Source organism: Triticum dicoccoides, chromosome 6A (assembly GCF_002162155.2).
Source record: "Triticum dicoccoides isolate Atlit2015 ecotype Zavitan chromosome 6A, WEW_v2.0, whole genome shotgun sequence".
Classification (NCBI taxonomy): Eukaryota; Viridiplantae; Streptophyta; class Magnoliopsida; order Poales; family Poaceae; genus Triticum; species Triticum dicoccoides.
Window position 1 is genome coordinate 499,848,254 of NC_041390.1, and position 12,615 is coordinate 499,860,868.

The 12,615-nt window shown below is 46.4% G+C and overlaps 1 pseudogene; it reads right to left on the reverse strand.

Moving 5' to 3' along the window:
• Positions 1-1,053: 1,053 nt before the first annotated feature.
• LOC119315931 overlaps positions 1,054-12,615 on the reverse strand; it is a 68,792-nt pseudogene continuing 57,230 nt past the window's right edge.

Sequence of the window (12,615 nt, forward strand, 5' to 3'; positions counted from 1 at the left end):
TTCCGGGATGCCATGAAGACTGCATATGCTATCTTTTGATAGTGTGGGTATCGAGATTTGCATGGTGTTAGAACCGTCGATACATAGTACACTAGTTTCTGGAGAGGGAATTTATGTCCCTCCTCCTGTCGTTCGACGACGAGTACCGCACTCACTACCTGGTGAGTCGTAGATATGTAGAGCAACATGGGTTCACCAACACTTGGTGTGGCAAGGATTGGGTTGCTTTCTAACAAAACTTTTATTTCTTCCAATCCGGCTATAGCCGCGTCCGTCCACTCTAGTGGTTAGTGTGTCGGAGTAGTCGATAAAGCGATTGCGCCTTTTCTCCCAACCTGGAGATAAATCGGCTCAGGGCTGCCACGCACCCCGCTAAGTTTCGGACTAGCTTTAAGTCTGTTGGCATTGCCAATTGTGACAAGACTCGTATTTTTTTTGGGTTCGCTTCAATTCCTCTATTGGAAATGATGAACCCGAGTAGTTTTTCGGCAGGGACGCCGAAGACACATTTTTCGGATTGAGCCATATGTCATATGTTCAGAGGTTGTCAAATGTGAGTCATAGATCCTCCACCAATGATTCGACATGTTTAGTCTTGATGAAGACACCATCTACGTATGCCTCCAATGTCTTGCTAATTTTCTTTTCCAGACATGTTTGAATCATGCGTTGGTAAGTGGCACTAGCGTTTTTGAGCCCAAAAGGCATAGTGTTGAAGCAGAAAGGCCCATAGGGGGTAATGAATGTTGTTGCAGCCTGGTCGGACTCCTTAATCTTAATTTGATGGTATCCGGAGTTTGCATCGAGGAAACACAATGAGTCGTGTCCTGCGATTGCGTCAATGATTTGGTCAATGCGGGGCAGTGGGAAGGCGTCCTTAGGGCAAGCCTTATTGAGGTCCTTGAAATCGACACAAAGGCGCCAGGATTTATCCTTTTTTGGCACCATGACCAGGTTTGCCAGCCAGTTCGGGTGTGTGATCTCTCTAATGAACCCGGTTTCAAGTAGCTTGGCTAGATCCTCCCCCATAGCTTGTCGTTTGGGTTCGGAAAATCATCGCAACGTTTGCTTGACACGTTTGAACCCCTTTATTATGTTGAGGTTGTGTTCGTCCAGTCTTCGTGGGATTCCTGACATATCCGAAGGATGCCAGGCAAAGATGTCCCAATTTTCACGCAGGAACGCTCGCAAGGCGACGTCGACTATCGGATCCACATGTGCTCCGATGGAGGTTGTTTTGTTAGGATCTGTCAGGTGTACTTGAAATTTAACTATTTCGTCTGCTGGTTTGAAAGAAGTGGTCTTGGGCCTCTTATCGAGGATTACATCATCCTTGTCCACTATTGACCACAGAGTGGTTAACTCCTCGGTCGCGAGGCCCTCAGAAAGTGCCTCGAGGGCCAAGGATGTAGTTTTGTTTTTGGCGTGGAGTGCTGTGTTCGGATCACTGGTGATGGTGATAACTTCGTTGGGCCCTGGCATTTTGAGCTTCATGTACCGGTAATGGGGTATTGCTTGAAAGCGTGTGAAGGCGTCATGCCCCAACAGGGCGTGATATCCGCTGTTGAAAGGTGCCGCGTGGAAGAGTAACTCTTCGGACATGTAGTTCTATGGTGTGCCGAATACTACATCAAGTTTGATTTTCCTCGAGCATCGTGCTTCTTGACTGGGGATAATGCCTCGAAAGGTGGTACTGCTTTGCTCGATGCGACTCTTGTCCATTTGCATTTTATTGAGCGTGTCTTCGTAGATGAGGTTTAGTCCGCTGCCATCATCCATGAGCACCTTAGTGAGCCTAAAACCATCCACAATTGGGTTTAAGACAAAGGCGGCAGGTGCTCGGACTGATCTGGCCCTTGGTTCATCGTCGGCAGTAAAAGTTATTGCCATATCATTCCAAGGATTTATTGCGGCTACTTGGTTGACTTCAGCTAGGTCGCGGAGCGCCCTCTTGCGTTGATTGTTTGAAGAAAAGGTCTCGAAGACCATAAAGACATTAAGACCGTCGTCTTCCGAAGAGTGCATATCCGAGGTGATGTTGGTGAGGATGGCCTCGTCGCTCTTACCCACTTACCGGAGCACCCAACATGCCCGAAGGTTATGTGTTGGTTCGGTATTCAGCGTAGTGTGTATCTAATAGGGCTTGTCGAGCAGTTCGTCAAGGACAGTTCTATGTCATGTGAAGGATTTAATTCTCTTGTCAATGAGGTGATGACTGGGTGGCCCGTAAAGGTGCATCCTTTTAGCCAACCGGTGAGCTGCTTAAAGGCAGGAGGATCCCATGGGGCTGTCTGGGCTTTCCAAGCGCTTTCCATTGCGCAGTACTTTGGTACAATGTGTGCCAAATATGCAAACTCCAGTATGCAGCGGCGGTTGAGGGCATTGAGTATACCCTCGTTCGTAAAGTTGCGGCAAAAAACTAAAACCCCATCATCGTCGCAGCAATCTTTAATCTTGTTTCTAACAAGGAGGAACCTGGCCCAGAAATGATGGACCGTTTCCTGAGGCTACTGTCATATGTACATTAGGTCACATACGTTTTGAGGACCTGAATTGGTTGGGGAATATTGCTCGTGGTGGGTGGGTGGGTTAAAATCCGAACCCTGACCCGCCATTTCATCTGGAGCTTGAAGAATCTCTGAGGTCACTAGTCCAGGATCTAAGGGTTCCTGGAGACTTTCGGGCTTGATGCCTGATTCCATGTTCGGAGGACATACAGTCTCTTCCCGAAGACAGGTATCCGGCACGCAAGGCTCAGAAATCCGAACATAGCTTTCTTAACTTGGGGGGAGTATTCTCCGCTTGCTCCTCCACGACCGCTACCAGATGGGTGATCGGCGGGGACTTGATTTCCCTCCCATCGGGTTTAAGCCCAATCTGATCATAATCCGTTGCGACTCCTAGGGCGGTGGTGCGATCTAGTAGTTCGTTCAAGGACGAGACATCTGCCAGATCCATCTTCTTGGATTGTTCGAGGCTGATGTGGAGGTGATGATTGGCGATCGCGGGGGCTGCCTTTGGCTTAACGGCCAAGCGGGCGCCCATGGTGAAGCCGCCAAGCTGGAAGACCTGTTCTGGAGCCAGGGCCCTTCTAGAGGTGATGCTGTCATTAATGACTAGGCGATCCATCAATCCTTCCATTGACGATACAGAGGAACTCTCAGTGAAAGCACCAATGTTGGTGTTAAAATCGGTCGATCTCGGGTAGGGGTTCGGAACTGTGCATCTGAGGATCGAAGGTAACTAGAGACAAAGGGGACACGATGTTTACCCAGGTTCGGGCCCTCTCAATGGAGGTAAAACCCTACTTCCTGCTTGATTGACTTTGATGGGCATAGGGGTTACGAGAGTTGATCTACCTCGAGATCATAATGGCCAAACCCTAACTTTCTAGCCTATATGGATTCTCCTTGCCTCAAAGGACTAAACCCCCGGTTTATATAGACACCGGAGGGGACTTGGGTTTCCCCAAGTCAGTTTATAGAAGAAAGAAATTATACATCCGGACTTGCCATCTACACACAGGAGAGTCCCATCCGGACACGGGGGAAGGCCTTCTACTTTTTATCTTCATGGCCCATCAGTTCGGCCCATATTACATGGCTCGGACTCCTGAGGACCCCTTAATACAGGACTCCCTCAGTTGTTCCTGAGGGTGATTGGGATGAAACTAGGAGGGTGCCGGCGGCCGGGATCTGCCCATACTGCGGCAGTGAGCAAGTGGCGAAGGCCCTGCCGCGCCGGAGCTTGGTTAGAGAGAACAGCGGGTACAACAAATGGGGACGTGCTGCCTCAACACCGTCGAACGGAGAAACGATGCACATCCTTCCTTTCTGCCGGCGGACGGGATGCTTCCGGATCACTGACCAACGGTGAGAGAGAGAGAGAGGCCACCGCCGCCTTGTGTGAGATGGTGTGACGAGAGACAAACCCCGGCAGTCAGGCTCCATTGTATATAGTGGAGCGGATTTTTCTTTTTTCCTGACGACAATCATTTCATATTCTGTACGTGCCATTGAGGAATAAATCTTTATTCAATACTAACACGTTAAGTCGAACTTTGTTCCGTCTACGCGTGGTACACGACCCTCCTTCGAGTAAACAACTAATACACGCGTCAAATTATCACGTGGGCTGCCTTTTCATACAGAAATGAACTCCACTGTACCCGCACGGGTGTGGCCGGGAACGAGACGTGAGTACATGCGTCCTGCGTGCACCTCTTCTTTTGGTGTAGGTACGTACGTGGGTGGGTGTGCGAGAGATGGTTTGTGCGAAACAGAGGCAATGGGTCGATGATATCTCAAACAAAAAAATGTAGCATATGCAATATGTGTGAAACAGAGTCATGGATATATCATATATAGATGGAGCGATCCACGAGATGAGAGTGGAGGGATCATCGGCGAGACATATCGATAGAATCAAAATCAGGGATGAAGTGTGTGGCTGCACAATCGATAAAGAGTGCCATCGAATTTGTGTTTGCCCACGTCAAAGATACAGGGCGGCTGGCCTACTGGAATTTGAGAGGGCAGAGGTGCAGTTTTTCTCTGTGGCATGGATACCTACCTACAATGTTCGACTATCGGTGTGTGTGTGGGGGGGGGTAGGGGGCAGAGACCTAACTATAAAGAGGTATATCGACTAGTATATGTGTGCAGAAGGAGAGAGACCTAACTATAAAGAGGTATATCGACTAGTATATGTGTGCAGAAGGAGAGAGACCTAGCTATGTATTGAGGGAGATCGATCAACATCCATGCATATGTGTAGCAGAGGAATAAGGTTGGGAGAAAGACAAAGGTAGAGTGTCGGAGGGTTGGTGGTGGAGTGGCTTCTCACAAATGGTGGGAGAGGCCTGCTAGACAAACAGAGGATATGAGTGTAATATCAATAAGAGAGAGGGTGGGGAATGCCTGTGTATCTATGCACGTGCGTGTGAGAGACGGGTCGGGAGGTATGCAAGGATGATGAGGGGAGACGGTATGGTTGTGGTAAGCATACGTAACTACATAGGAAGATCAACCGTCGTGTGTCCGAGAAAGGGAGAGACATAACTAGTGAGGCAAGTCTATCGATGCGTGGGGAAAAAGAATTATAGTCGACCTAGCTATATGTAGGGAGATCAGTACGTATACATGCATGCATGCGTTAGAAGCAAATAAGGTCTAGAGAGACAGACAGGGGGAGAGTGGTGCGGCTAGGAGGTGGTGCGAGAGGCCTACTATGTCGATAGGGGAGGAGTGTGCGAGTATGAGATCGATGAAAAGAGGGACGGGAGTGTGCACCTGTGTGGAACCGTATTGGACATAGGGGGGCATTGACGGTGAGAAGAAAAGAGGGGAAGTATGTGTTTGTGGTAGGCACACTTGGCTAGAGAGAGATATCGACCGGTGTGTGCCGAAAAGAAGGAGCCGGGGGGCCTACACACACCACAGGTGAACGGCCTAAAGAGAAATAACGAACATGCACGATGGAGGGGACGCTGAGGGAGGGTGAGAGGGGGGCGTATCGGATTCAGGGTTCCGCAGCCCTGGAGAGGTTCGAACACTGGGGTGCGTGCAAAGAACTCTCCCCTCCCAGTCCGCCTGCTCGATGATTCCACGGCCTAGCTCGACGAACCCAAGGTACAAGAGACATAGCGGTTTATCCTGGTTCGGGCCACCTTGTGGTGTAATACCCTACTCCAGCTTTGTGGTGGATTGCCTCGAGGGGCTGAGGATGAACTAGTACATTGGTGGAACAACCTCGGGAGGTGAGGTGTTCTTGAGCTCGATGAGCTAGTGGGTGAGAGGACGATCTGGATGATCCGTCCCCTTCTACGGTGGTAGCTAAGTCCTATTTATAGTGGCCTTGGTCCTCTTCCCAAATGTAGGCAGGAAGGGATCCCACAATGGCCAAATTTGAAGGGGGACAACTAGTACAAGCTATCCTGACAAAAGTAGTCTTAGCCTGCAAAAGGCTCTGGTGGTGACTGTAGGATCGAAAGTATGTCTAGAGGGGGTGATTAGACTACTTGACCAATTAAAAATCTAGCCTTTTCCCAATTTTAAGTCTTGGCAGATTTTAACAACTTAGCACAATTCAAGTAATCAACCTACACATGCAATTATAAGAGTATAGCAGCGGAATGTAAAACAATTGCATATGAAGGTAAAGGGAGGAGTTTGGAGGGAGCAAACACAATGTAGACACGGGGATTTTTGGCGTGGTTCCGATAGGTGGTGCTATCGTACATCCACGTTGATGGAGACTTCAACCCACGAAGGGTAACCGTTGCGCGAGTCCACGGAGGGCTCCACCCATGAAGGGTCCACGAAGAAGCAACCTTCTCTATCCCACCATGGCCATCGCCCACGAAGGACTTGCCTCACTAGGGTAGATCTTCACGAAGTAGGCGATCTCCTCGCCCGTACAAACTCCTTGGTTCAACTTCACAATCTTGACGGAGGCTCCCAAGTAACACCTAACCAATCTAGGAGACACCACTCTCCAAACGGTAATAGATGGTGCCTTGATGATGAACTCCTTGCTCTTGTGCTTCAAATGATAGTCTCCCCAACACTCAGCTCTCTCTCATAGGATAGGATTTGGTAGAAACATGATTTGAGTGGAAAGCAACTTGGGGAAGGCTAGAGATCAAGATTTATGTGGTTGGAACGGAATATCTTGACCTCAACACAAGCGTAGGTGGTTCTTTCTCAAAAAGTGTATGTTGGAAGTGTAGGCATATTCTGATGGCTCTCTCCAGGAATGAAGAGTGGCTGGAGGGGTATATATAGCCTCCACACAAAATCTAACCATTAGGCATTTTGGTGGGACTGACATGTCAACTCGGTGGGACCAATTCCATTAGGGTTAGGGCATAACGTAATCTCGGTGAGACCTATTACACAAACTCGGTGGGACCGATTTTGGTAATAGACAAACAGAGAGTTGGTCAGGCAAACTCGGTGGGACCGATTCGCTCATCTCGGTTCGACCGAAACATTACGAAGGGGAAACAGAGAGTTTGCATTGCAGTCTCAGTGGGACCGATCGCTCATCTCGGTTAGACCGAAATGTTACAAAGGGAAACATAGAGTTTGCAATCCCATCTCAGTGAGACCGAGATCCCTATCGGTGAAACCGAAGTGACTAGGGTTTCTGGCAGTGGCTATGTCAAGTGAACTCGGTGGCGCCGGATAGAAGATTTCGGTGGGGTCGGGTTTGACTTTTGGTTTGGGACATATGTGTATATGAGAAAGTAGTTGAGGATTTTTGGAGCATATCACTAGGCATTTTGAGCAAGTAACTCATTAAGCAACACCTCACCCCTTTTTAATAGTATTGGCTTTTCCTATGGACTCGATGTGATCTTGGATCACTAAAAGTAAAATGTAGAGTGTTGTGCTTTGAGCTTGAGCCAATCTTTTGTCCTTAGAATTTTGAGGGGTCCGCTTTCTAATCCATGTCATGCCAATCATTGAGCTTTCCTGAAATATTTATCTTCAAATAGCATTAGCTCAATGAGCTATATGTTGTTAAGAATTATCAAAACCACCCAAGGATAGTTGCACTTTCAATCTCCCCTTTTTTGGTAATTGATGACAATATATAGATCAAAGCTTCGACAAATGATCATAAGATTGAAAAACATAGTCGCTTTGAGAAGTGTGTGATAAGCAAGAGCTCCCCTTAAATTTTTGCATTATTTAATATTTGCTTTTGAATTCAAATGCACAATCGATTAGGTTCATGGGTTACTCTTCCGTGTCACATACATCTTGGTGGAGCGCTCAAAATGATAGAAATTAAAAGCATGCACTCATCACCAAGCAAATGAATGATCATATATGAGATATAAAAGATAGCATCATTCAACCAAGCATTAAAGTAGCAAATGATCAACCACATGATCACATAAGTATCTCACAAGTACATAAGGACATAAAGTATCTCACACAAAGACAAGAAGTTCAACCAAAAGCAAGAGATAAGAAGCAAGACACTCTCTCTCGAAGCCTATGATCTATACATATTTCTCCCCCTTTGGCAACAAGTTACCAAAAAGTTCGAAAATGCATAGTGCTATACGTCACTCAGGCTTGGTCTTCGGGAGGTGGTGTAGAGAGAACTCCAAGGACGAAGGCTTCCGATGATGTAGTTGGAGCTGATGGAGTGGGTGCTGGAGGTGGCACTGGAGCTGTAGCTGCTGGTGGTGACACTGAAGCTCTAGCATCTGAAATTGGCACTGCAGTAGACCTTGGACCTCATGGCACACGCTGAAAAGCATCAGTAGTTTCCTTTCCTTTCCTCTCCTCTGCTTCCTCCTGAAGCTGCTCAACTGTAGTCTGAATCTCAGTCACCTTCAGATCAAGATCATAGAATTTTGTCTCCACAATCCTCTCCAGGCTCTCCTGATTCTGAGTCAGGGTGGCCAAGCCCTTCTCAATCCTCAGTGTAGCTTGAATCAGATAGACTAACTGATCTTGCTTGCTTTTCAGGAAGACTCGAGATGCATCTTCAACACTTGGCATCTAGGTAGCTTTCTCAGCCTTTGCCTTGGCTCTCTTCTCCTGGACTTGAGCTGATGATGGTTCCTCCTCATTCATCACGATAGTGTTGTCTTAAAACTCAGGATGTAGGGGTAGATCCTCCTTGTCCAGCAAATAAGTTCCTGTGCCCATCTTAGAATTAATGAGCTCTTGAATATGTGGAGCATACCCACAACTCCTCTTTTGATCAGCAACAGTCCTCTTGATCGTTTATACGATCAAACTCATAATTTTGAACTTCTGGGGAACATCAAAAAGCTGCAGCAGGTTGATGGAATGTCCTCTGATCATCTTGTGATCTCCCGACTTGGGTAGCAATGTGTGCCTTAAGATCCAGTTGATGGTAGGCTGACCAGACAACAAGAAATGCACAGATCCAAGCTTGTGAGTTTCCAAAGCCTTATCAGGGATCTCTTTGTACATGTTTGCCATGGAGTTGTGGTCTTTCTTCTTGGTGGCACACACATCCAAGTCATCTTCATGTTCTTAGGGGGCATTGATTAGCTTGGCCCACTCCTCAACTATGGATTGGTACCTGGTACCCTCAGACATCCATACTATCCTCCCATCTGGATAGAAGTGGGCAGTGGAGTAAAATTGTATAATCAACTCATCATTCCATTTGGTAAGCTTTTGTCCAACGAATTCATCTACTCCACAAGACTTAAAGCTGTCATACACTCCTGGGAAGTGATCTTCATTTTCCTGGATGTATTCCCAATCGACCCATTTCATGTCACATATAATGGGCTTCTTGTCAAGCAAAATTGTCTCATAGAAGTCTTGTTGTTCCTTTGTATGGAGCATGTAGACAACTGCAGTCTTCCTCCTAACAGCATAGGGATCAGACTGTCTCCACAATCTCAGTCCTGCATCTTTCCTGATGTGCATGTCCTCGGCAACTGGATGAGCATCATTGTGGTCAGGACTTTTGGCCTTCAACTTCCTCAAAACAAGAGAATCATCTTCCTCTTCTTCAGCTTTAGGCACTGGGGCCTTGTTCTTCTCCTCAGCAGGTATACTCCTGGTGTTCCTCTTGGGCTTTGGGGGTTTTTGAGCAGCAGCTTTGGGAGAAGATTTGGCCTTAGATGGAGCAGCCCCTGACTTGATTGCATCTCCCAAAAGCTTCTGAGACTTAGGGGCTGGTGCAGCATCTCTTCCTCCTCCTCTTCCTCTGGATCTTTCATAATGGAGGATCTACCAAGCACTCTGGCAATGGTCTTCTTGACCCTTTCCTTCCTCTTCTTTACTTCTCCAAAAACCTCTTCAGTTGGCTTGAAGGTTTCAGCAGTTGAGGCTCTCACCTTTAAGGTTGGCACCCTCTCGGCAGGGGCCTTCTTGTGCAAGACAAGCTTAGTTGATGCAACCATGCCATACTCCTTCTTCAACACCTTCTTCTTGGAGCTGACTTCCTCCTCAACAGCCACATACTCCTGATCTTCAGAATCTGAGGTTTTCTTCTTCCTTGACCTGGTGGCGGCTTTGGGCAAGTTGCTTGGTGTGCTCCTACTGCCATCATCAGAAGTGCTAGAGGGACTACTGCCATCACTCCATTGCACCTGTTCCTCTGACTTGTTCTGGTTGTCGCTCTGGTCAGACATCTATGCAAACTTACTGACAGCAGATCCTGTGAATAGATATAGACGAGGTAGAGTGGAAGAGCATCACAAAGTGCAGAGTTTTTGCAAAAAGGATGACTTAAAAACTTAGTTTTAGTTCTTCATAGAAAGCATTTCGGAGCTACCGATTTGTAAATTCGGTGATACCAAAGCAGCTTTTGGAACCTAAACTAGTGAACTCGGTCAGACCGAGTCACAGTTCAGTGGCACCGAGACTGCTAGGGTTTCACAAAGAATTGAACTCGGTCACACCGATTTGCAGTTTTTGGTCAGACCGAAAGTGCAACTGCAATGGCCTAAGCCAAATCTGTGAGACCGATTTCTACAATTCGGTCGGTCCGAGATAAGTTCGGAGGAGACATAACCCTAAATTTTCAAATCCAATCTAATCTAGAGGGTGTTTTCAGTGGATAGATTGATTGCATATGTGGCCATGAACATGGCAACGTAATGTGTTACGAATAGGAGTTAAAGGAATAGCACAAAAGTTCGAACTCATACCCTAATTCGGCGGAGTACACTACGGCGGCAACGGAGGGGCAGAAATCTGTTGATGGCGATGGAAACCAGTGGCGGGAGGTCGCTGGCGGCAAGAGGATGATCCGGAGACCCGAGGCGGCAGAGCAGGACATGCCCGGGCTGAGAGGTTTCGAAGAAATTTCCAAAATCTCACCCGTGGGTTTATATATCTTGACCCTGTCGGTGTGATCGAGTGGAACAACTCGGTGGCACCGAGATGCAGAATCGCAAGTGGTTGTTGCAACTTCGTGTGACCGAGCATTTCTAATCGGTTGCACCGAGATTGAAAACCTAGATCAACTTAGTGATCTCAGTGTGACCGAAAAGGATGACTCAGTCATACTGAAAAGCACAAAGAGGTTTTGGAAGTTTAAGTCTATGACGAATCGGGGACTCTGAGTGCTCCTCACACAGAGTGGTTCGAATCTGACTTGATCAGACTTTGTGATGTAGCATGAATAGAGTTTGAGACGCGAAAATCATAGATAGCTAGAGGAGGTTCTTTGGCATTCTTGTCCATCCATTTGGAAAAAAACAATCAAAGCAACAAATGGATTTCCTCGAATGAGTAAAATATGCATGCAACATGCTCACACAATAAAATGGCAAATGAAATATGTGACAAAGCATGCACAATCATTCTAGCATCAATCAAGCAATTTGGCGATAACTAGGTCATCTATATATGAGTATATTGACTTAGGAGTCAAATGAGAACATTTGATCATAGGTCATACTCATCGTTTAAGCACAAGTGGGGTTGCCACTTTTCCATAAAGCATTGGTGTGCTCACATCATTAGAGTTGCTTTAGCTCAATTAATTAGAGTAAAGCTCCCCCTAGATGTGATATCCCCCCTAAGAGGGATGAATTAACCTTGGGCTTTGTCGATGATGACTTCATGTAGGTGTTTAAGATGTAGATGTTCAATGTTGATGTAGATCATTTGGAGCAATCTTTTGGAGTGAGTTGCACTTTCAATACCTACACGAGTTAGTCCCACAGGGAACAAACAAGGATATCCAGAGACATAGAGTGATGGTCGCATAGGATGATGTCCATGAAAGCATTAGGTTACCTTGTCCCTTGTCTTACCGACAAGAGGGTTTGTGACTCCTTGAACTAGTGCGTTCCAAGATATGGAAGTTGTTTGCACTTGTCCTTGCCAAGATGATAAGAGTGAAGTATGTTGGCGGAGTCACCCTCAAGAACTCTCTAGTTCTTCTTCTTAGGGATCCACACCATCTTGATGGGAATCCTTGGAGTTGTAGTCGTACTTGATGAAGTGTAACTTGATGTAGTCTTGGGAACCCACTTGACCAAGGCCTTAGGTGCTTCTACAAATGCATCAATCTCCTCTTGAAGATCGTCCTTGCCTTTTAGCTTGTGGTATTGTGGTGGAAGATCATCTTGAGCTTGTGTTCCTTGGAAAGAAGTATCATACTTCTCTTGTTGAGGAAAAAACTTCGTCTTGGGGTATTGATCTTCTTCCCATTCAACTCCATTGGCACTGAACTTTCGTTCAAAACCAATACCTTGATTCTTCCGGTGGCTTCCTTGTTTGCGTACAATTTCCTCAAATTGCTTACTTCCGGCAAGGCTGTTGTAAACACCTTTCTCTAATATTCCCTTCAATAAGCTATTTTCTTGCTCAAGTGTAACTTGTCTAAGAGAATCATTAGTGGAATCAAGAGAACTACTAGAAGTAACAACATTGTATTTAGCATAAATGTTGTTACTACTAGAAGAAGAATCTTTCTTGTTCTTATTGCTAGATTTAACTTGTGGCGTGTAAGTAGACAAGAGTAAACGCTTGGCAATGTAAGAAGAAATTTTCTTGCGAAGATCATCATTGATCGCTTTTAAGAACTCATGCTCTTGATCAAGATTGGGCTTTTCAAAGCGTGGTTTCTAATGAGTCTTTAAAATTTCTCAAT